Below are 21,087 nucleotides of genomic sequence, written 5' to 3' on the forward strand. Positions count from 1 at the left end.
AGACACTAAAAATCTTGCCATCAAATCTTCCAACTCAGAGGCTGACAAACACTTGATACCCCTTGATAAGACAGAACTTCGCCTTGACACGCAAAGCCAGCAATAACAAAGGCACTCATATTGCCTTCTTTGTACGTCACACAGAGTCAACTTTGTCAAAAATTCAGCCCTTCCAGTGACGACTCACCCAAAACACTTACAGCTTCCTCAGACCCTTGAGAAGATACTCTGAAAGAAAAATAAGCTCAGGCCCAGTTTGGTTGAAATTTGTCACTCCCTCAAAATTTACTCAAATCATCAAGGCAAATCAAGGCAACTTCTCTTTCTGGTGTTTGGAATTTGTTCATTCCATTATTTTAGGAGGATTTCCTTTGGGGGTTAGAGAGAAAAACAAACAAACAAAACAAAAAGTAGATCCTGCCTTCAAGGAAGAAGAAGTAGGGCTGTGACAGTGAGCTTGGCTTTTTCACATATCAACTCATTTCTTGTTTAACACTCACAACACCCCTATGATACCAGTATTATTATTATCCCCATTTTAAAGATTGGGAAATTGAGGTTTCAGTTAGCAACCAACAGAGCCAAGATTCAAATTCAGGGAAGAACAAAGTGAAAGAAGCAGAGTTGGGAGGGTGATGGAGCTCAAGTGAAACACTGGGGGTATGGCACTTTCTAAGCAATAAAGCACTTTGCAAACACTGTCGATGGCAATGGTGGTAAGTATGGGGCATAGATGGGACATCCAGGTGGACGATATCGTGCTGCCTGTTGGAAATGAAAATTTGAAACCTGGGCAAGAGTTGAGATGTGCTGAGAGAGTGAAAATGAAGAAAGGGCCCAAGGATGGGTCCTGGGTGAATCTGGCACAGGCGGAAGGGAAAAATGCAAATGAGAGAAAGAGCATCTGAGTGAAGCATCCACTGGTCCAGAAGCCAAGAGTGTCAAGCTCTATGAAGGAGTTAAATGCAGCCGAAGGGTAGAGTGGGATGAGGCTTGGGGTAAAAGTCACTGGAGTTTTGAAACTGGGAGACCACTGGGGGCTATCAAGAGAGATTTCGGGTAGATGACAGATTGTGGGGTGTTAGAGAGAGGGTGGGTGGTGAGGGAGTGAGGCCATCAGTGTAGACTCCCCTTCCAGAAAGCTTCTCAAGGAAGGAATGAGGGAACTGAATGCAATGACAGTTTAGAGGATGGTAAGATCAAAGGAAGGGATGGGTTCCTAATATCCAGGAACTCTGGAGGAGGGACGAGTGTGGGTGTGGAGATTTGATCCCATTCCCCACTTCCTCGCCTGTGTAACTTTGGGACTATCCGTATAAAGAGAGATTTCTCTCATTGCTGCCACAGCTAATTAGAAAACAGGTCTGCACTTTTTCATCCCACCATGTTCCATTAATTCTTTCTGTTCTACGTTTCTTTACTTCATCTTCTCTTTTCTGCTCCCCTACCGGAGGACAGCACAGTCCTCTCTCCCGGAACTCTGTGTCATCGTGCTCTCCGCTTTTCCAAGCCTCCCACTCCCTCCCCTCATTCTGAATCTGAACCAGATTAACCTGCCATAAAAACTAGCTTGCGAAACATGAAAAGCATCCTCATACGCATTGGCCCAAGTCCAAAACTCCTGGCCCAAAACGGAAGAGCTTCCATCAGGAGTCTCCATTCTTCAAACCCAGCCTTTCTTACACCCCGTCTATATGACTTGATGGTCCCAGGACTGTCCTCAGCCCTTTTGCACACTAGAGCCATCAAGGAAGCTATAAAGTGCCAAGGCCCAGGCACATTCCGGAGGCTCTGGTTCATTTGGTCGGCAGTGGGGTCCAGACATAGGTGTATTTGAAATACTCTTGTCAATTCTTTCCTGCAGCTCTTTACTGCTCTATGGGATATTCATAAATCTTGCTCTGAGCCTTTGGTCAGAGATGCTTTCCATGCCTGAAATGCCCTCCTTCTTCCTTTCCATGAATCTAAATATGTCACGTTTCCCAAGACCTAATACAAGCCTGACTTTTTTTTTAGGAAGTCTTCCCGGACCACCCCGGCCTGTAAAGATCTTCCTCATCTCTAGTTCTGATAATGCTTACAGATGGCACCTCGAAATCCAGTTCTTAATTCAAGAAGCATGTGCCAGGTCCTCACTTAGTTCCTGGGGGTCCATACAGATAAAAGATGCTTTCTGTCTTCAGAGTTTATCACTGAGGTGGGGTATGGTTTCGGGGGTGCTGATGAGGTACACAAAGCAAAGAGAGCTGCACACATTAGGGCAGGGCAGCACAGAGGCCCAGGAGTCAGGAAAGCCCCCAAGGTTCGGGCAGCAGGACGTGGGTCTGGATCTGTAGCCATGGCGAGATCAAGAAGGACCCTGTACACCAACAAAAGATTGGATCCTGCAGTCCCCAAACCCTTGTCCGAGGAAAGGTCCTCTGAGTCTGTCCTTCTGCCTTTGACCTGACCCCATGCTCACCTAGCTGCCCCTCCAATTCCAATCCACCTTCCCTGGGTGGGGCAGGGGGGTTCCTCCCCAATGGCAGATACAAACCGTTTTCCCCAGGAAGGAAAGATCCCTTATTACAAGTGAGCAAGATTGTCAGCGGCTTATTATTGTGTTTATCTCAAGGCAGATAGCTCTGCCTTGATAACTGCCGGATAATTCGGTTCCAACGACATCCTGCAGAACGACAGATGGGCCCCTTCTCACCACCCCACCCCCAGGTATGGGGGGATGCACATCACACAACAGGAGGGCTCTGGAAACACAGTGTGAAAACCACTGTCACAGGCCGCTGGGGAGTCCTCAGAGGTATAGGTTGTCCTATAATTATTTCATGTACACAAATCTCACCTCCAATAGGTTTTAAACACTTAAAGGCAAGAAACCTGCTTCTCATAGCTTTGCCTCCTCTAGTTCGTCATTCGGGACGCAGAGTATAATAAAGAGTTGATACGTGAGCTTGAACAAAGGAGGCTGCCCACAGTCAGGAAGCATGGAAGACAGAATTTTCAAAGGGCTATTAATCATTTCAAGACAAATTTAAGTATCTAGATGGTACATGAGGAATAGAAGTGAAGTTGACTTCCAAGAACTTGAAAGACAGCTGCCCTTGGAAAGTTAGGTTGGTGAAATTCATGCACAAGTGGATGAGGTTAGCTATTATACTAAGAGAAAAGGGGAAAAAATAACCTAAAAGAGTTTCGGCAAGTGTGTGTCCAAGGAGTTTGGGAACACCTAAGGCTCCCTTCAAGGTGACAGGGTTGAAATACAATTGGATTTAGAAAATGTGCTGCCTGGGAAAGTTCTGTATAAACAGAAAGAGGCCAAGTTCATGGAGAAAGGAAAACCAGCGGGGTCAGAGGTCGGCAGTGTTTACCCATGACCCCCAGGGGAGAGAGAGACAATTCAATGACAGAGCCTCATCATTAGAGGGGTGCACCCTGTGTGAGGCAAGGAGGGCTCCATAGGTCTAACCAGGACCTTCATCTGTCAAGGTTTTTGACTGCAACACAGCAACTGACACTGGACTATTTCAGGAAAAAAGGGAGGTAGGGATGGGGTATGCTTTATTGGAAGGGAAAACATATAGAAAAGCACAGAAGATCACAGGGGCTGGCAAACCAGGCTTGGAACAGATGAGACCCCGGCCACCTGTGAAGGTCTCGGTCACAGAAGCTACTACACAGCCTCAGCTGGGTCCTGTCCCCAGTATAAATGAACTCCAGCCATTACTCGCATTCAAGAAGCAAAGCCCTGGGAGAGAGAGTGCAGTGGAGCAAAATGAGGTCATTTGCTTCCTTCTCTGTGGAAGGCTCCATTAGGAAGAGCCTTTCACTTATAACATAGGAGGGGATGTATTGGACCCACCAATCCCAAAGCCTAAGCGCAACGGAGGAGAGAAAAATCCCTGGAAGGGAACTGGGGTGCTGCTGGAAAGAGGAAATAGTCACTGGGCAGTCAATATCCACAGCATGGTCTGAGGAAATGTTTTCTGAGGCAGTCCCTCTATCTTTGACCTGACCCCATGCTCACCTAGTCACCTTTCCAATTCCAATCCACCTTCCCTGGGCTGGGGCAGAGGACTCCTCCCCGATGGCAGATGCAAACTTTCCAAGGGAAGAAGGATCCCTCACTGTAGGTTAGCAAGATTGTCAGTCACTTGGGGACATCAGTCCTGCAGATATGATGCTCAGGCGGGAATAAATGGACCTGTGGCAACAGACCAGTCTGCTGAGACCTCAGAATCTGGAAGGCTGCTCTGATGATATGTATCCTTTGGATCGTAGTTAAAGCTGAAAGGCCTTTAAGCAAACACTTGGTTCAGTTTTCTTCTTTTTCAGATGAAAGCTTTTCTGAGTCCAGAGAGAGGAAGTGACTTGCTCAACATTGCACAGCTCGTGAGTGGAAAAACTAAAACAAACCTTGATCTCATCCATCCTTTGCATTACCTCATAACACTGTCTTAAAAATGAGAAATGGCCTCAACTTTCCAGGCCTTCTGGAAGTAAAGTGGGTGTTCACCTCACTGTCTTCTCCACCCTTCAGTTGAGGGCAGTGATGAGAGCAACTTCTGACCCTTTGTACCCAAATACCAGTCGTGATGCCTCCCTTGCCTTGATATGTTAACTCAGTGAAACTTGCATACCCAAAGCTCAGGAACTGTGGTGCCCTGAGAATTCAGATGCCTGAAGAGCAACTGGAAAGAAATCGATTGGCAAGACCTTTTTAAGAAATACTTATTACTGAAAATATTACTAAATTGTGTGTGTGTGTGTGTGTGTGTGTGTGTGAGAGAGAGAGAGAGAGAGAGAGAGAGAGTTTCCCACCTTAGTAAATATCATCAGAGCCAAGCTCAGACTCTGAGGTCAGCGCCCCTGGATCGGCATTTCTGCTGCATCACCTTGGGAAAGTTCCTTAACTTATTTGAAGGTCAGTTTCCTCTTCTATGATATAAATAAACTACCTCCTCGGCATGCTGTTTTAAACTTTGAGTTAGATAATTTACAGAAAACATTTGGGACAGTGCCTGGCTAATGGCAAACCCTCAAGTGTTCTTAATGTTATTTTGAACGTAATGAAATCCTCGGTGTTTGCGCTTTCTCACAACATCCCAAGAACACCTCCCACACGTTTCAAGGCATAGCACTGATTCTCACCCTGTTTAGAATCACCTGCAGAGTTTTCAAAAGTACAGATGCCTGGGTCCCACTCCCAAAGATTCCAGTTCCACTGGTCTAGGGTGCACCTGGGACATGGCTCCCATTACATCAAGCTCCCAGGGGAACCTACACACAACAAAGTCTGGCGATCATTGATCAACAGAACTGAACCTATAACTAGAGGCCACCAAGCAGCCAAGCTTACAGCCACTGTACCACCACCTGTCTCCCTACTTCACTGAGGACATCAATGAGAAAGAACCTGCAGCTGTTCTCAACCATCTCAAGCTTCTCCTTCCAAGACAATTAGAACGAAAGAAATTAGGCCAAAGTTGAGCTAATTCCAGATCCCACCCTGGCAGCTAATTTGGGGGGACCAAATCCTTTACCATTTTCTCCTTAAAAGAAAAAAAGAAAAGCACCTAAAAATATTAGAATTTTAAAAACCCAGCTCATCAAAAGTACAGTGATGGTGGTCCTGAAAAATTCAGGCAGTCACTGCTTTGTTTGCCATATGGAGGGTAGGTTCTCACTGTGCCTATAAAACATTTTCCTACCTGTTTGTCAGGCTTGAGGTTGGCCACATTTTAATAGGACACAAAAGTCTGGCTATATTTGAATAGGGCACAAGAGACTCGGAGGAAGCTATTTTTGGAGGCAGACTTTCTTTTTAAGGCTGGCCAGGATGGCGGGGAATCAGGCATGTGACCTCCTTTTCCAGCTGACTTCACAAAAGACCGGGAAGAGGAGAGCACCCCGGATGGTCCCCATGAGTCACTGACTCAGATCCCACCCTTCTGCTGGCCTGGTCTTAAAGATCCCAGGGTGCTGCGGGCCAGGCGGCTGCAACTTTTCACATGCCCACATTTGGGGAAGTGAGCCTGGGAAAGCAGCAGTGCAGGGGCAGAGTTTGTTGCTCGTCAACGGAATTTTGCCCCGAGAGCTGGGCTTCCTCCTCTCAGAGGTCCAGTCCTGGCAAGTCCCTTCACGAGCCAGCCTGTCCAAAGAGGAACGCCTGGGGGTGAGCTCCTGCCCCCTCAGCTTCCTCTCCTTCCCTAGCCCTGCTGCGAGGCTGGCCCCAAGGCCCCTGTCCAAGCGGCTCCAAGGGCCGCTGTGGTGGGAATCTTGAGGGTGGTGGCTCAGACCTGGGACCGATGGCCTGACACCAGCAGGAGACCGCTTTCAATGTAGGCAATAACTTTCCAAGAGTTCCATCTGGGGGCAGCTCCAGTGGTTGGAGAGGCGAGTCAGAACAGGGGTTCACACAGGGCCTTAAGCAAGTCACAGAGGAGATTCTGGAACCAGACAGAGGTTGACCAGATGTTCTCAAAGGCCTTCTCCCCACCCGGGAGTCTATTTCTGTGATTCTTCAAGTTAGTGTCACTTACCCAAGACAATATTTAAGCCCGAGAAATACTTTTCTTATTATTTTAAATGTGTAAAGGGGAAATATTTCAATCATACTGAATAAAGAAAATAATAAACTAGACCTTTATAAGCCCATCTCCAAGGTTACACATATTTTACCAAACTTGCTTCAGACCTCTTTCTCTCTCCTTTCAAAGAAATAAAAATGTCCAGATATAGTTCCATTTCTTCAGCCTTCCCTTTTCCTTCCCCAAAGGAACTATTAACCTACAGTTGGCCTAGATCATTCCCATGTATGTTTTTGTTTTTTAATAAACATGAGTGTATTCATAAAAATCAATTTTTTATACTTTAATATAAATTACATCTATATATATTATGTATATGTATGTCACACACATATGTCCTTTTACAACTTGTTTTTTCACTCAACAATGTTTTAGAATTTATACCTTTTGATAAAAAGCCTAGTACACTTACATTAATTTCTGCATAGTATAGCATTCAATTCCATGAACACATTCATAAACCACAGCTTGTGGGCTGTGTGATCAGTACTCTTTTGTGTATGTGTGTATATATATATGTACATATATGTACATGTGCATCCATGTGTGTATATACATGTACAGGTATACTATACATATATACACAACACAAATCTGTACACATATATGATAGCTTCTCTGGGCTTTATGCCCAGGAGCAGAATTGATATTTCATAGCAGGAGCACATCTTCGACTTCAGTAGGTATTGCCAAATTGTTCTCCAAAGTGACTGTTCCAATTTACACTCCCACCAGCGTTCTTTTATGCCCACATCTCACCATTCCTGTTGTCATCAGGCTTAATTAATTTTTGCTAAGCTGGTAGATGTGAATGGTATTTCATTGTCTCAATTTGCATTTCTCTTATCGTGGGGAACCAATTATAGTTTTTGAGGCCAAGAATAGAAGCTAACCCCTCACCACCCCAATCCCACACACACACACACACGCAGACTTGGTGGAGGCAGGAGGAAGCGTGGGAGCCCAGATGGTGAGGTTCCAGACACCCAGGGCTGGAGCAGGGATGTTTCACTTAAGGGTCAAGCACAGATGAGCGTCAGAACGGAAGAAAGGCTGAATCCCAAAAGGACAGGCCGAGGAGTTGCCAAAGAGAAAGGACAGAGTCATAACTCTGAAATCAGAGAAGGTCGACAAGCGCAAAGCACGTTGGAATCAATGGGAAGGGGTCCACACTGTTTCCTGAGAACAAGGGCAGTTGTTTGCAGCTCGCAGCTGAAGAGGGAGCAAGATTGGGGTTGGGACAGCTGAGCAGAAAGGAAGGGGGAGTAACAGGCACCAAGGTTCCTGCAGCTCAGCCTGCCGCTCTCACCATACCCTTGGCCGTCGTTGTTCTCCACTGTGAACCCCGAGAGCCCTAAATAACGGTGTTATGTCCTTCTAAATGAAACTCCTCAGGTCAGGCCATAAAATCTGGGCCACACTTGGGTTTGAGGGTTTGGGGTTTTCATTTCTTTTGAGCAAACAACAACAGAAGCTCTGCGATGGGTGAGTGACTTATTTTTGGCAAATTGTTTCTCCTTCTGGTGGCTTCTTTTCAAAACATGTTTTGGAAACATTTAACCGTCTTTCCCATAGCACTGCTTCTCAGGGAAGTTAAACAAAGCCAGATTGACAGACAGACTTCAAGACATGTGCGTCAAAACATGTCTCCCATATTAAAGAAGCTGGAGCTTTCTGGGAATAACTCATTTCCTTGGGGGGCACTGGGGGTTGTGGGAATCCCATATATCTCCATGTCCTCTTACCAGGCAGAACTCTGAGAAGCAGAATCCTCTGTCAATGTGTGTGACAGATATGGTTCTTAATGGGGACAGGAAACCACTCTAACCTCAATAAGTCCACAGTTTCAAAGTCAACTTTCCCTTCGGCTCACTTTGCTTCAAGTATGGCCCAGTGTTAAGGACGACAGCCAAGGAAGCCTCCAGAGAGACAGGTGAGGAATAACAAGTCATGGCTGCACAATGGCATCTTGAGGGGCTAAGACACCAGGACCCTAATGTCTCCTTTTCCTCTTTTGACACCATGGCAGTATAAAATGGGATGAAGTCCTCAGTCCAAAATGGACAGCATCTCATAAAAACCTAGAAACACTGTCTGGAATTATTCTGTAAACCCAAGATGTAGTGAGAGTGAATCCTCACTATTCTGACCTCAGATTAAATATGACCAAGATATATTATATTTCTGATGACTTGTGGAGGACAAGGCCATGCATGATACTGATGGGCCTTTCTAATATCTCTTGGCTTTGAAATCTACTGTAGAATACCTGCATCTTTGAAGTAAGTTTTAGGGCCCATCATGTACATGTAACACACACACACACACACACACACACACACACACACACACACACACACACACACAGAGTAGCATCGTATTAACGTAAGACCACATGAGTCATGCCCTCTGGGATACCGAAAATGCCACAGAGCTGCTCCATTCAAGATTCCTGGCCGAGCACCTGCTAGGAAGGGTTGATTAGAACAGGCTATCAGCTCACAAGCCCTCGCAGATGCTTCTCGTGAAAGGACTCCTGATTCAGGTGTGGGCCAGGTTGAGGGAACAGACCAAGGATGGTGAGGTGCCCAGCCACCAGCGGGAAGCCATAGCACGCTAGGGCTGAGGGGACTCAAGGAGGAAGTCATGTGTGGAAGTAGGAGCCCACTGGGAGCTGGAGCCTTGAAGGATGGCTGCCCAGTGGCAACCGCAGTGATGGAGGGACACAGCCACTGCTAGAGACTCAGGACAGAGACAGAACCCAACCTCTCTCTCTTCCCATCCTTGGACCTCCTGCTGTGTTCTCCTTTTTGCTAAACCCACCTGGAAAGCAGCTGGCAAGGAGACCTGGGTGATACAGTCCTCTGGAGTCAGGCCCCACTGAGCGCAGAGCAGGGTGGGGAAGAGAGAAGCCGGCTCACGGGCTGGAGGGCAGGTGGGTGTGCTCATGGAAAATAATCTGCCCGGTGGCTCTCCTTCCGTCCTGTGCTGCTTCCTGTTTGAACTGGGGTGTCCCGCAGTCAGAAGGCACCTGCAGAAAACAGCACAAATCCTCTCTTGATCTCTTGATCAAACAGCTCGTAAGTTCTCCTGATCCAGGGTCAGTCTCCACATTTCTTAGCAGAAAGATAGTCCAGTTCAGAGTCATTTAACTCAGCAGTTCACCAAGCAGGAGTTACCCTCATAACTTGACCATGGTCACAGCCAACTATGTGGGCGAGGAACTATACCAGGTTTTGCTCCAGCAGCTGGTTCCACGTCTCCAAACCAACTCTCTATGGTTTGCAGCAAAGAGAAAAGAGCTCTCTATTCATTCTCTGGAGAAACAGCGTCAAGCAGGCCCCAGACCAGAGGACGCAGATACCACTGAGGGAATAATGGTCAGCACTGACTTGTCCCTTACTATGTGCCAGGCACCATTCTCCAGGCTTTGGTGGGGGGGGTGTGTGTGGGTGAGTCCCGTTTGCCAAGGCACAGGATCGCAGAGGGAGAAGAGGAAAGTTGGGGGACTGATTCCCCTGCTCTGCCCATCCCCACTTTGGCAGGAGCTGCCTGCCTCTAACTATGCCCTCAGCTCCTGTCTAGAAGTGCCTCTCCCAGGGCCACAGCTCTCCTTGGGTTTGAGAAAACACTCCCTCTGTTTGCCCCTCCAGGCCCAGAGTGCTATCCCCTGGGCGCCTTTCTATTCCCTGTGGGTTCCCTAACCCTACCCAGCCTCTGTAAACTGGTTTTTTCATTAAACTCTCCTCCATTACTCCTTTGAATATTACATCTGCCTCTTAGCGACTCCCTGGCTGGTACAAGATACATGAACTCGGTTAGTGATGCTGCAGCTCCCAGACTAAGAGGGTCACCTTCACAAGTGCACCGTGGAAACTGATGCTGGCAGGGAGGGGCTGGCCTCCTCTAGGGACACAGGGATACAGAATAGGGGTCTGACTTCAACAAAGACATAGTCTAACTTCTTTTCTTTTCACAAGGATTAAGTCAAGCAGTCTATAGGGAACCCAGAAATGGGCTGAGCATTGCTATCTTGAAAAGCACTTAGAATTCAGAGAAAAACATGAGCTTTGGAGTCAGCCTTCCAATCATTCGGACCCCAACTCTACTACCTACCTGCCAGCTGACACAGGGCAAGTTATTTCTCTGGGCCTCAGCATCTTAGTCTGTTAAACGGGACTAATAATATCTACCCTACAGGGTCATTAAAAGCTAACAAATGTTAAATACCTGGTACAGAGTACACCTTTACTGCATCTAAATTCTCTCTCCCCTTACTTTGAGGATTCTACTGTTTTCTCTTGGGCCCTAGCTTTAACTCTGTTGCATCTGGGCCTGAGAATCCTTCTCTGATTCCTCTCCTTCACATGAATTGAGTTCACTTTGTCTCTTCATCTGGAATCCATGAGTTCCGAGGGCTTTATTCCTGGAGTTGGGTGGAAGGACGGCTTTCTTGATGAGACCTGAGATTCTGGGTACAGGCAGTTTTCCCTCTGATGTAATGCTGCACACGCACACACGCGCACACACACACACACAGGGGTACACATGCAAACACATCGAAATCCGATCTCGGACAAGCTCATTCCCACTTATGACTCATGCTTCCATTCAGATAGTATTAATTGGTCCCTGGAGAACATTACGGGGGATAAAATGGCAGGGATAATAAATGGGGGATGAGAGTGAGAACATTTTTTGAAAATAATAGTCACTAAGGGCCCAGGAAGCTGACGCCTGGCTTGGTTAGAGTGTAGTAGGTATTTCTTCTAAGGCAATGTTGGGTTAATGCTCAGTCCTCTGTGGAAAATTCAGGAATATTTCTAATTACTTTAGTCATAACCGTTGGGTGGAAACAGTCCATGCCTCCTCTTCTAGTGCTTATGTCTGGAACAACAAGGCCTGTGAAATTCCAATTTGGAGTCCTCCAGCATGCCATTATCAGCCTATAGACTATAGGAATAGATTTCAGGCAGTGGATCTCAAACTTCATGTGTATCAGAATCACATGCCCAGAATGTAATCATATGCCCCGTATCCAATGGCGTCAAAATCACCCCTGCATTTTTAGGAAGTTCCGCAGATAATTCTGATCAATATAAAACATTGATAACAAATGAGGTTAAAGGACTTGCAGGAGAGCTTGTCACATCCCCTCAGGCCACCTGCCCAATGAATCACAGAAGGTAGATCTATCACTGATGAACACACACTTGCAAGTAGCCACTGGCCGATGATGAAGGGACAGCAGGAGAAATGACCCAAAAGGCATTTCTATCTGGCTTTCAGAAGGGGCTTCTCTCTGATTTATCTCTTGCAAAAGATTCACCGAACATGTACAATACAAACCTCCACACGTAAAATTTCTTAGGGGCAACTGGTGAAGTACATTGCTCGGTAAGAGAAGAAAGTAAGAGGGGTGATAGGCAAGGAGGTGGCTTCAATTTGGAAGGGGAGGGAGAGCAAGTCTGAGTGGGGCAGAGAAGCCCAGACATTAGAGCTGAGCTGGAAAACTCTAGACAGCGGAAATCCACATGCCACCTGTATAACGCTGGCATGCCTGCATATCACTGAGACCTACACTGCCAGCGCGATAGCCACAGCAACACGTGGCCACTGAGACCATGAAACATGCCCAGGTCAAACTGAGATGTGATGGAAGTGTAAAATCCACATCAGATTTTGAAGACTTATTACCAAAAAAATATAAAATATCTCTTGTTTTACCAAGTACACGTCAAAATGATGTTTTAGATATATCAGCTTAAATAAAATCTATTCTTAAAACTACTTTCACCTGTTTCTTTTTTTAATGTGACTAATATAAAATTTTAAATTACATACGTGGTTTGCATGTTTGCCTCCCATCATAGTTCTACTGCCCAGCACTAACCTATACCATTATTTAACTGAGTATTTTTCTTTACATACGACTCCTTTTTTTTTTTTTTTTTTTTTGCGGTACGCGGGCCTCTCACTGTTGTGGCCTCTCCCGTTGTGGAGCACAGGCTCCAGACGCGCAGGCTCAGCAGCCATGGCTCACGGGCCCAGCCGCTCCGCGGCATGTGGGATCCTCCCGGACCGGGGCACGAACCCGCGTCCCCTGCATCGGCAGGCGGACTCTCAACCACTGCACCACCAGGGAAGCCCCTGACTCCCTGTTTTTTACTTCAATAAACTTAGCCTTATCCCAGGCTAATACTAACCATGAAACCAGAAGTTTGACGTGCCAGTTTTCTCCTAATAAGCGCTAAAATAAATACATAAAATAGCTCATCCACACGCTACCTAAATTCCACTTGTGTTTTGCCAGTGGGACAGAAAGCCACATTTTGGGAAACATGGATCTATTGCAAACCCTTTGACACCCAGAGAGAGAGAAAATGACCCGTCCACAGTCACTAGTGTGGTCAGGGACAGAGGTAGCCCAGGGCTGTTTGGTAAGCTCTGAGGGTGGGTGGAGTTGGGGTAACCCGGACGCTCCCCCCCCAATCACTTGCAGGTCTGGACAGTAGAGTGTGTGACCATCAGCACAGAGGGACTGGTGTCTGGTCACGCTCTCTGGGTTTTCACTCCACTGGTGCCTTTCTTAAACGGTCAGTAGGGAATGCAGCTTCTGCCTTTGAGTAGTTGTGGAGGCAGGCAGAGCCCTGCCGTAACCCAATAAGCCATGCCAACCCCCGACTCCCCGGCCACCACCAGCCTCTCCCTCGACACCCCCCTTCACCAGCCCTGCTTCCGGTGGCAGTTGCCACTGCCCACAATTCAAGGTCCCTCTGGGTCACAGCCCAGCTCTGGCTGCCCTACCCCAGCCGCCCTTTCTGCTCTCAGGAGAGGATCAAAGGACAGCCACCCTCCGGGGGGGCCCCTGCAAGCGCCTTACTTTGGCAAGAGGTAGGGACCCCCCAGGGAAGTGGAGGGGGCCAGGCCAACAGCCCTTGACCTGCAACTTTTTATATCTCACCCTAACCCAGCAGGTGCTAATGAACGCTGGTGAGGAACCAGCCTGTGGGTGTGGGAGCCCTGCCATTTCCATCTAGTATCCTCCAACCTGAGGAGGAGGGGGCTTGGGATCAGTCCCAGCAGCCAATATTCACCACAGATGCAAAAGGAGGGGACCCTGGCTTCTGCTCAAAGGAGCCTTCTAGAACACTCTTGACCCTTCAAAAATGGCACTGCCAGAGGTCTGAAACCACCTCTTCACAGACATCAGTGTATGCCCCCCGCCATTGCCTTGAGGAACTTTCCTTTTCCTCACCTTCCTGCTGCTCCTCTCACCGCCCCTAGCATCCAGATTCCTCAAGGTTCCTATCTGCCCTTGGCCTTCTTCACAGTTTTAATGTGACTTCAACTTTTGACTCACTGGTCCAGAGTTAGAGCTGCCCACGGCCCCAGATGCGATCTCCTCTGCCCCAGAGCGGGCCCGAGGGGCGCCCACCCATCAGACCAGCTGCTGCCTCCACCACAGGCAGGAGGCAGCCCCCCACACGGCCAGGCGTGTAGCCCTCGGAAGAGAACCCGGGCAGCCGCACCCACACACAGGGCTGGCAGGCCTGTCCCATCCCCCGGCAGACCATCTGAAGACCTAGCTGGGAAGCAACCCGTGTGGGAGACCTGGCCCCCAATCCCAGCCTGGCCTTTACACACTCATCCTTCCATGGGCGCTAGAGGTTATGAGGCCATGTAGAGTTAAAATGCTACTGAAATGAGAAACCAGCAAGGAATCCAAGCTGCCTTGTGTTTCACCTCCACAAACTCTAGTAATAGCTGATAATCATTGAGCAATTACCACGCGCCAGGCCCTGCGCTTAGCAGTGCTTCGTCTCATGCAGTCTTTACCACAACCTGAGGAAACAGATTCAGAGAGATTCAGTAATTTGCCCAAGGCCACACAGCTTCCAGGTGGCAGCAGCTGGTATCCTTAAGCGGCTCCGTGGACTGCCTCCTTCCAAGTTCCTGGTGAGAGCTGGTACAGCGGGCTGAGGGGGGAGACACACTCAGTGCGGCTGCCCAGACGCCCCTCAAGGACAGACGTAGAGGGGCTGGCGTGGACCAGCACAATGGGCTATTGGCCCAGGTGGCTTCTTCCCATTTGTCCTTCTTATCGCCACAGTGCCACACTCAGCAGAGCCCCCTCAAGGTCGCCCACCGCACGCGCGTCCCCAGGGGTCTGGGACAGGCTTTCAGGGTCTGTGCGGTTGACAGCTTGAATCTGACAAGATCTGTGCTGAAGACAGAGCCCCATAACCAACTCGCAGAGAAATGCCCGTGGCCCTCCCCGGGGACCCCTGTGATGGATGGGCCTCTCTCTGAGGGTCCCGGGGGCCCCCTGGGGGAGGGCTGAGGGCTTCAGGGCCTCACTCAAGCTGCCAGGAGGTCAACCACTGTTTTAATGACCATGTCGCGCCAGCCGCCTCTCACTTGCTCAGAAGCTCAGCCCTGGCCAATCTCGTCTCTGGCAAACTCCACGCTTCCCAGAGGGCTGGGCACACTCCTGTCCCAACACGTTCCTTTGTCCCGGCAGGATCACAGAGGCCAGGGCTGGATGGAGGCCCGCGGGGCTGCAGAGCTGAGACGGCCTCTCATCCTAGCCCAGTGCTCTCCCTGCCTCCCTCCTAGTCCCAGAACCACGGAAACGACAAGGGGAGGGACCCACCATGCACCTAAAGGGAATCAGGAATTCACTCATTCATTCATTCATACATGCACTGATTCACAGATATTTACTGGGCCCCTACTCCATACCAGACTCTGTGTAAGCACTGGGGCCATAAGAGTGAGGAAAACAGACATCGTCGCTGTCCCAGGGAGCAGACCATTTGGCAACACTGTTAAACAAGGGCCCCCCTTGGGAATTCCCTGGTGATTCAGCAGTTAGGACTCCACGCTTTCGCTCCCAAGGGCACAGCTTCAATCCCTGGTCAGGGAACTAGGTTCCCACAAGCCACACAGTGTGGCCAAAAATAAATAAATAAAAATAATAAAACTAACTAAATAAACAAGGACACCCCCCCCCCAGGAAGAAGTAAGCACTTCAGGACAGTTAGAGGCCATTGAGCCCAAATACAAAGGCTAAGGGATGAGACAGGGCAACACCCGCCTGCAGTAGCCCTGTGTCTTGGTTTCCACTCCTTCTCAGGGTGTTCGCTGTACAGAGAAAATCTCCTAGACGAGAGGCTGTCCAAACCGGCTGTGTCTCAGAGCTACGCTGAGCGCATCTTAAATATACAGGTTCCTACAGTTACAAGGTTACTGCTCCTAGAGATTCACCTCTGGAGGGATCAGGTGGGGCCTAGGAATCTGTATTTGTAAAAATTGTTCTACATGAGACTAAGGCATATCCAGGTTTAAGAGACCCTATCCTTAATTGTGAGTTTCTTATTTATCCAGATCTCTATAGGACTTAGATCAGTGGGGAAATAAATGAAAGAATAAATGAACGAATGACGTAGGAACGAAAGCACGCATGTTTGGAAGCTTGCATGTGGCTGTGGTTAAGAGCAGGAGCCCAGGGCTTCCCTGGTGGCGCAGTGGTTGAGAGTCCGCCTGCCGATGCAGGGGACGCGGGTTTGTGCCCTGGTCCGGTAAGATCCCACATGCTGCGGAGCGGCTGGGCCCGTGAGCCATGCCGCTGAGCCTGCGCGTCTGGAGCCTGTGTTCTGCAACGGGAGGGGCCACAACAGTGAGAGGCCCGCGTACCGCAAAAAAAAAAAAAAAAAAAAAAAAAAAAAAAAGAGCAGGAGCCCAGGCCCAGAGATCTGGGAAGCTGGCGTGGTCTCAAGTCTATGGGTGAATTAGTGCTACACGAAAGGTGTGCAGGATGGGAGCAGGATGTGAGACCCCATGCCAGGCATTGGGCCCAGGCCGTCCTACCAGGGAGACGCAGATGAGCTAAGAGTACACAGAGTGCTGATGATTCAGGGGAAGTGGAGTCCACAGGCCACAGACACAGTCGTGACATCTCAGGCAGCCCATCTGTGACAGGCAATACAGAGATGGAGGCGGGCAGACAGCGTGGGATGGCCCTGTACCCTGAAACGCCCACGGTCACTGCCTTGAATTCATCAGTTACTAATTTTACACACACTGGGTGGAGGCCTGCCATGGGCCAGGCAAGCCACCAGCACTGAGAAAGCAGGGACTGACCCAGCCCCTGGCCTCAGGGATGCCTGAGGCTGGCAGGGGAGGCAAGCATGGAAAGAGACAGAGGTGATAGAGGTAAGGATAGGAAGCCTCTGGACATCCTGGCTGAGGACACAGCCGCATACCCAGGGAAGAATGAATCCTGGAAATGCCAAAAACTAAAGAGAAAGTAGTGACCCCAGGTTTAGGGTAAAATGTGTTGTGTAGGGCTCAGGTGGGGAGCAATGTGGAAGGGTCCAGTTCCTACTATTTACTTGCTCTGTGACCTCAGACAAGTTACTTAGCCTCTCTGAGCCTCAGTTTCCTAATCCATGAAATGGAAATAATAACACTACTAATCTCGTAAGATTATTGTATTGACAAAATGAGAAATCAGGTGTGAGACCACTGAGCACACAGTCGGCACTTAATAAAACGTAATAAGGACAACCATTGACGGAGTCATTTTCATACAATTCTCATAAATGCAATACAATCTGAAGGAGCTGCTCTTAGGCCCAGTCTGATAAGGAAACAGACTCAAAGAAATGAAGTTTCATATAGCAGATAAATGGTGAATCCAGAACGTGAACCTAGGCCGGTCTCATTCCAGAGGCTCTAGTATTATGCTAAGCTGTATGCAAATATATTTTTGAAAGGGAAGATATTTAAAAATCATAATAATGATCAGAACCATTAAAAGTGGAAGTTAATTGGAATTTCACATTGGATTAAGAAAACTGGACTGTATTTACCCCGCAGAATGCTAATAATTAGCTTCTTTTTTTTGAGTACTTACTTGGTACCAGGCACTGTACAAAAGCACTCTTAGAAATCCATAAAAAATAACTGTTTTACAGACAAAGCAAGTGGGACTTAAAAAGATTAAATGCCTAGCCTGAGGTCATTCCGTAACCAAGAATGGCTGAGTGAAGATTTGAACCCAGGACTCTGAGTCCTTACGCCCTTAACAAGGCTGCTGTGCTATAGATTCTCACAAGGGAGCACTCAGCAGATCATCCGGAAGATAAGACTCCCAAGACTCCGAGACACATGAGGTATTTCTCAGGGGATGTCCTCACTGACGTTGGAATTGTTAGGGGAAACACTGACCGAAATCACCTGCCCTGGCCTGGCAAGATGGTAGCCACTTGCATGAGTTATCTTACAACAGGAGGTCCTGGTAAGGAACACAGAACTAACAAGCAACCACCAACCGGAAGAATTCAGTAGAGGTCAAAAGGAGAGAGGAGATGCCAGTCCATATGTCCTCCCAGAATCCTTCTCGCTGGATTCCATCTTGGTTGAGCGATGTGCGTACCACCAGGAAGGACCTTGAGCCAGAAGGATTGGCCGGAGACAACCCGGAAAATAACCCCATCACCATAAAACCTGAGACTGCGAGCCACGTGGCAGAGCCGTCCTCCTGGTTTCCCTTACCCTGCTGCTCTCTGACCGGGTGCCCCTTCCCAATAAAGTCTCTCGCCTTGTCAGCACGTGTGTCTCCTCGGACAATTCATTTCCGAGTGTTCGACAAGAGCCCACTCTCAGGTCCTGGAAGGGGTCCCCCTTCCTGAAACAGAATCAGACCTGGTTTGGGGGGCAGAAGGGGAGAAGGAAGAAGCACAGGGGGACAGAGCAGGGGCCAGCCCAGGGTGAGCTGGTACCTTCCTTGCAGGCACTGGGGAAACACTTAAGGCCACATCTGTCAGGGCAGCAGGGGTAGGGTGCGGAAGGGCACCTTCCCGTATGGAAGCAGGAATTAAGGAGACTCTAGAATAATCTCCAGTTATGCCCCAGACATCTGCCTGCCCCTTTCTCGTGGCCTTGATAACTTTGTGATGGTCTCATCTGCTTTGGATAGTTTCCCTAGCACCTTCAGTCACATCTGAATCTTTAGTCTGTCTGGGTGGAAGTCTATTTTTTATGGTGTGGTTTCGTTGCTTTTGTCAAGTAAAAATGAAAGACCAGCGTTCCAAACCCACCCTGGCCTTGGAAGCCCACTGACGCTGAATGGGTCCCTTCCCTCCTCCGTCTGAAGTCTCCCATCCACCAGTGACGCCTGTCCTCCTGACCTCATGGGGTGGCTGCAGAGGAGAAATGAGGTCATTTAAAGGATTACACAGAAACAAGGGGGTTTTTTTTGGTTTGGGATTTTACTGGGTTTTTTCTTGTTTTAAGTCACGGCACTAAGCCCTGTCGCCTCTCTTCCCTTGGGCTCAGGGAAGCACTTGATTTTGACTGAGGAATATAAAGGGCTGAGTTGTCGAGCGAGCCCACCTCAGCACACAGAATTACACAATTGGCCAGACTTCCACCATCATCACCCAGAGAAGAGGCAGTGAAGAGAGGACTCAGACAGGAGGGGATTTCCTCATTCTTGTGCCAAGGTTGGCACAAATGCCAGAGGCCCAGACATTTTCTCAGCCCCAGGGGTCCCTTGGCCTGGGGTAAGGTAGAGTGAGGGAGGATTTGGCCTCGGCCCCTCACGCCCCTGGGAAGCAGAGCGGTCCAGGCCCCTCCTCTGAAAATGGAGCCTTTGTGAGTCCAACTACGGCCTCAGGAGACCCCAAAGTAACTGCCCACAGTGACATTCCGACCCTTCACAACTGCCATGTCCAACCGTTCCCTTGTTCAGCGAAGTTTTCACGCAGAGAAGGAGCAGAATGTCAAGTCTCAAGTGCTGGTTTCCATGTTTTTATGATTCCCCAGCCTTCCCCTTCCCCCCCACCCCCCCACCCCTCACCCCCCCCCCCGCCAAAAGCTGCCATTGCCTTGAGGGCAGAATAAATCTCCTCTCTCCCATTATCTTAAATTCCCTGAATCCATCCATCTGCCTTAACCAAAAAAGAAATAAGGTGAGTCTGGTACAGCTCAGGCCAGCAAAGCGCCTGTCCCTAGAGGGCCCAGAAGCTGTGTAAGTGATATATCATAAATATTCTATTCCTAGACATAAATGTCTTGGGGCTTTCATCCCCTTCCTCCCAAGTCAGGCCATTCCGTGGAAAGAAAGGTTAAATGAAGTGAACTTTTCAGGGACTAAAACGTTTCTCTTTCTTTGGCAAAAATAAGCAAATCTGCATTTAGTAGCATTTTTGTGGGCCTGACTAGAAGCATTTCATCAGAGCTGACCCCTTTGAAGAGGAGAGGAAATGGGACACCAGTGAACCCAAGACTGGGAAAGGAGGCATGGGGGAGGCACCAGGAGGATGGCTAAGCCTGTCACCCCTGAAGCAGCCTCGTCTGAGAGCTGGACCCCTGGGGCTTGGGACCCACATGGGGCTCAGGAGCTCTAGTTTAGGGAGAGAAAAACGCTATTGAATTGGTGGGGAAGGTCACCTCCACCCCCATCACCACATCCACACGAGGGAGAGAAAGTCCCAAAGTCTGAAAAACAAAAACTCATAAATAAGGAAGTATCTGAAGCTGAGAAAACCAGCAGACACCTGACAGCTTTCCTTACGCAAATCTGTTAGGATACCAAAACAAATGACTAAAGCTGGCATCACTGATGAAGAAGTTGACCCCTGGTTTCTACAGTCGGATGACTTGAGTCAGAGACTTTAAAAACAGGAAGCACCAGATGCAATATCAAATGACCCAGACAGTGAAAAGTGAGGCAGAAAGCTAAATTGGAAGACAGGAAGTCACAATCATGCCACAAACAATACAGATATTTGTCTGAGATATGTTTGGCATGGTGCCCTATCACAGCCAGAAAATGGAAAAGTGCAGCCAAGATGAGGGTGCTTATCAGACACAAGGCCACTAGAAGTGGCCAACCTGATACCCTCTCCCGCAAAACCTCATCTCTGCAGTTGAGTAAACCTTCAGAGGTTATGTTGCTGGGTTGAAAGTGCAACTTGCAGGCCTAAGGCCAGATACCATTACTAAGCCCTGTGACTTAGCTCCCACAATAAAAGCTCTAGTCTCCCCCAGACTCCCTCCTTGATCAAGGTAAGAGAAGCGGGCATCTATCATTTCTGGCAACTGTCATTCCTCCTCCAGGTAACAACAGCAAGGTCACTTTTGTCACTCCTCCCCAACTCTCAGCCTCCCTTCAACTGGCTTGCGTGGAGCCCACCCCTCCCCGAGCTGCTAGAGTCTGGGGTTGTCCCACGATGCTAACAGTAGCGCCAATCCCTAGCCACAGTGACCCTCTCTGAGCCCATGAACATGAGCCCTGGGATTCTGCAGGAACTCTTGGAAAATAGAAGCTCTTTATCAAATAGAATTACTAATCTGATAGCATAAAACCTAACTGTTGCCAAAAGCCACTACATGGATTGAATCTGCTGGAGAATCAAAGCCAACACAGAGGAAAGCAGTGCAATTAGTACAGAGGGAAAAAAAAAAAAGACTTGTCTTTATGACATAATTA

Source organism: Lagenorhynchus albirostris, chromosome 6 (assembly GCF_949774975.1).
Source record: "Lagenorhynchus albirostris chromosome 6, mLagAlb1.1, whole genome shotgun sequence".
NCBI classification, from domain to species: domain Eukaryota; kingdom Metazoa; phylum Chordata; class Mammalia; order Artiodactyla; family Delphinidae; genus Lagenorhynchus; species Lagenorhynchus albirostris.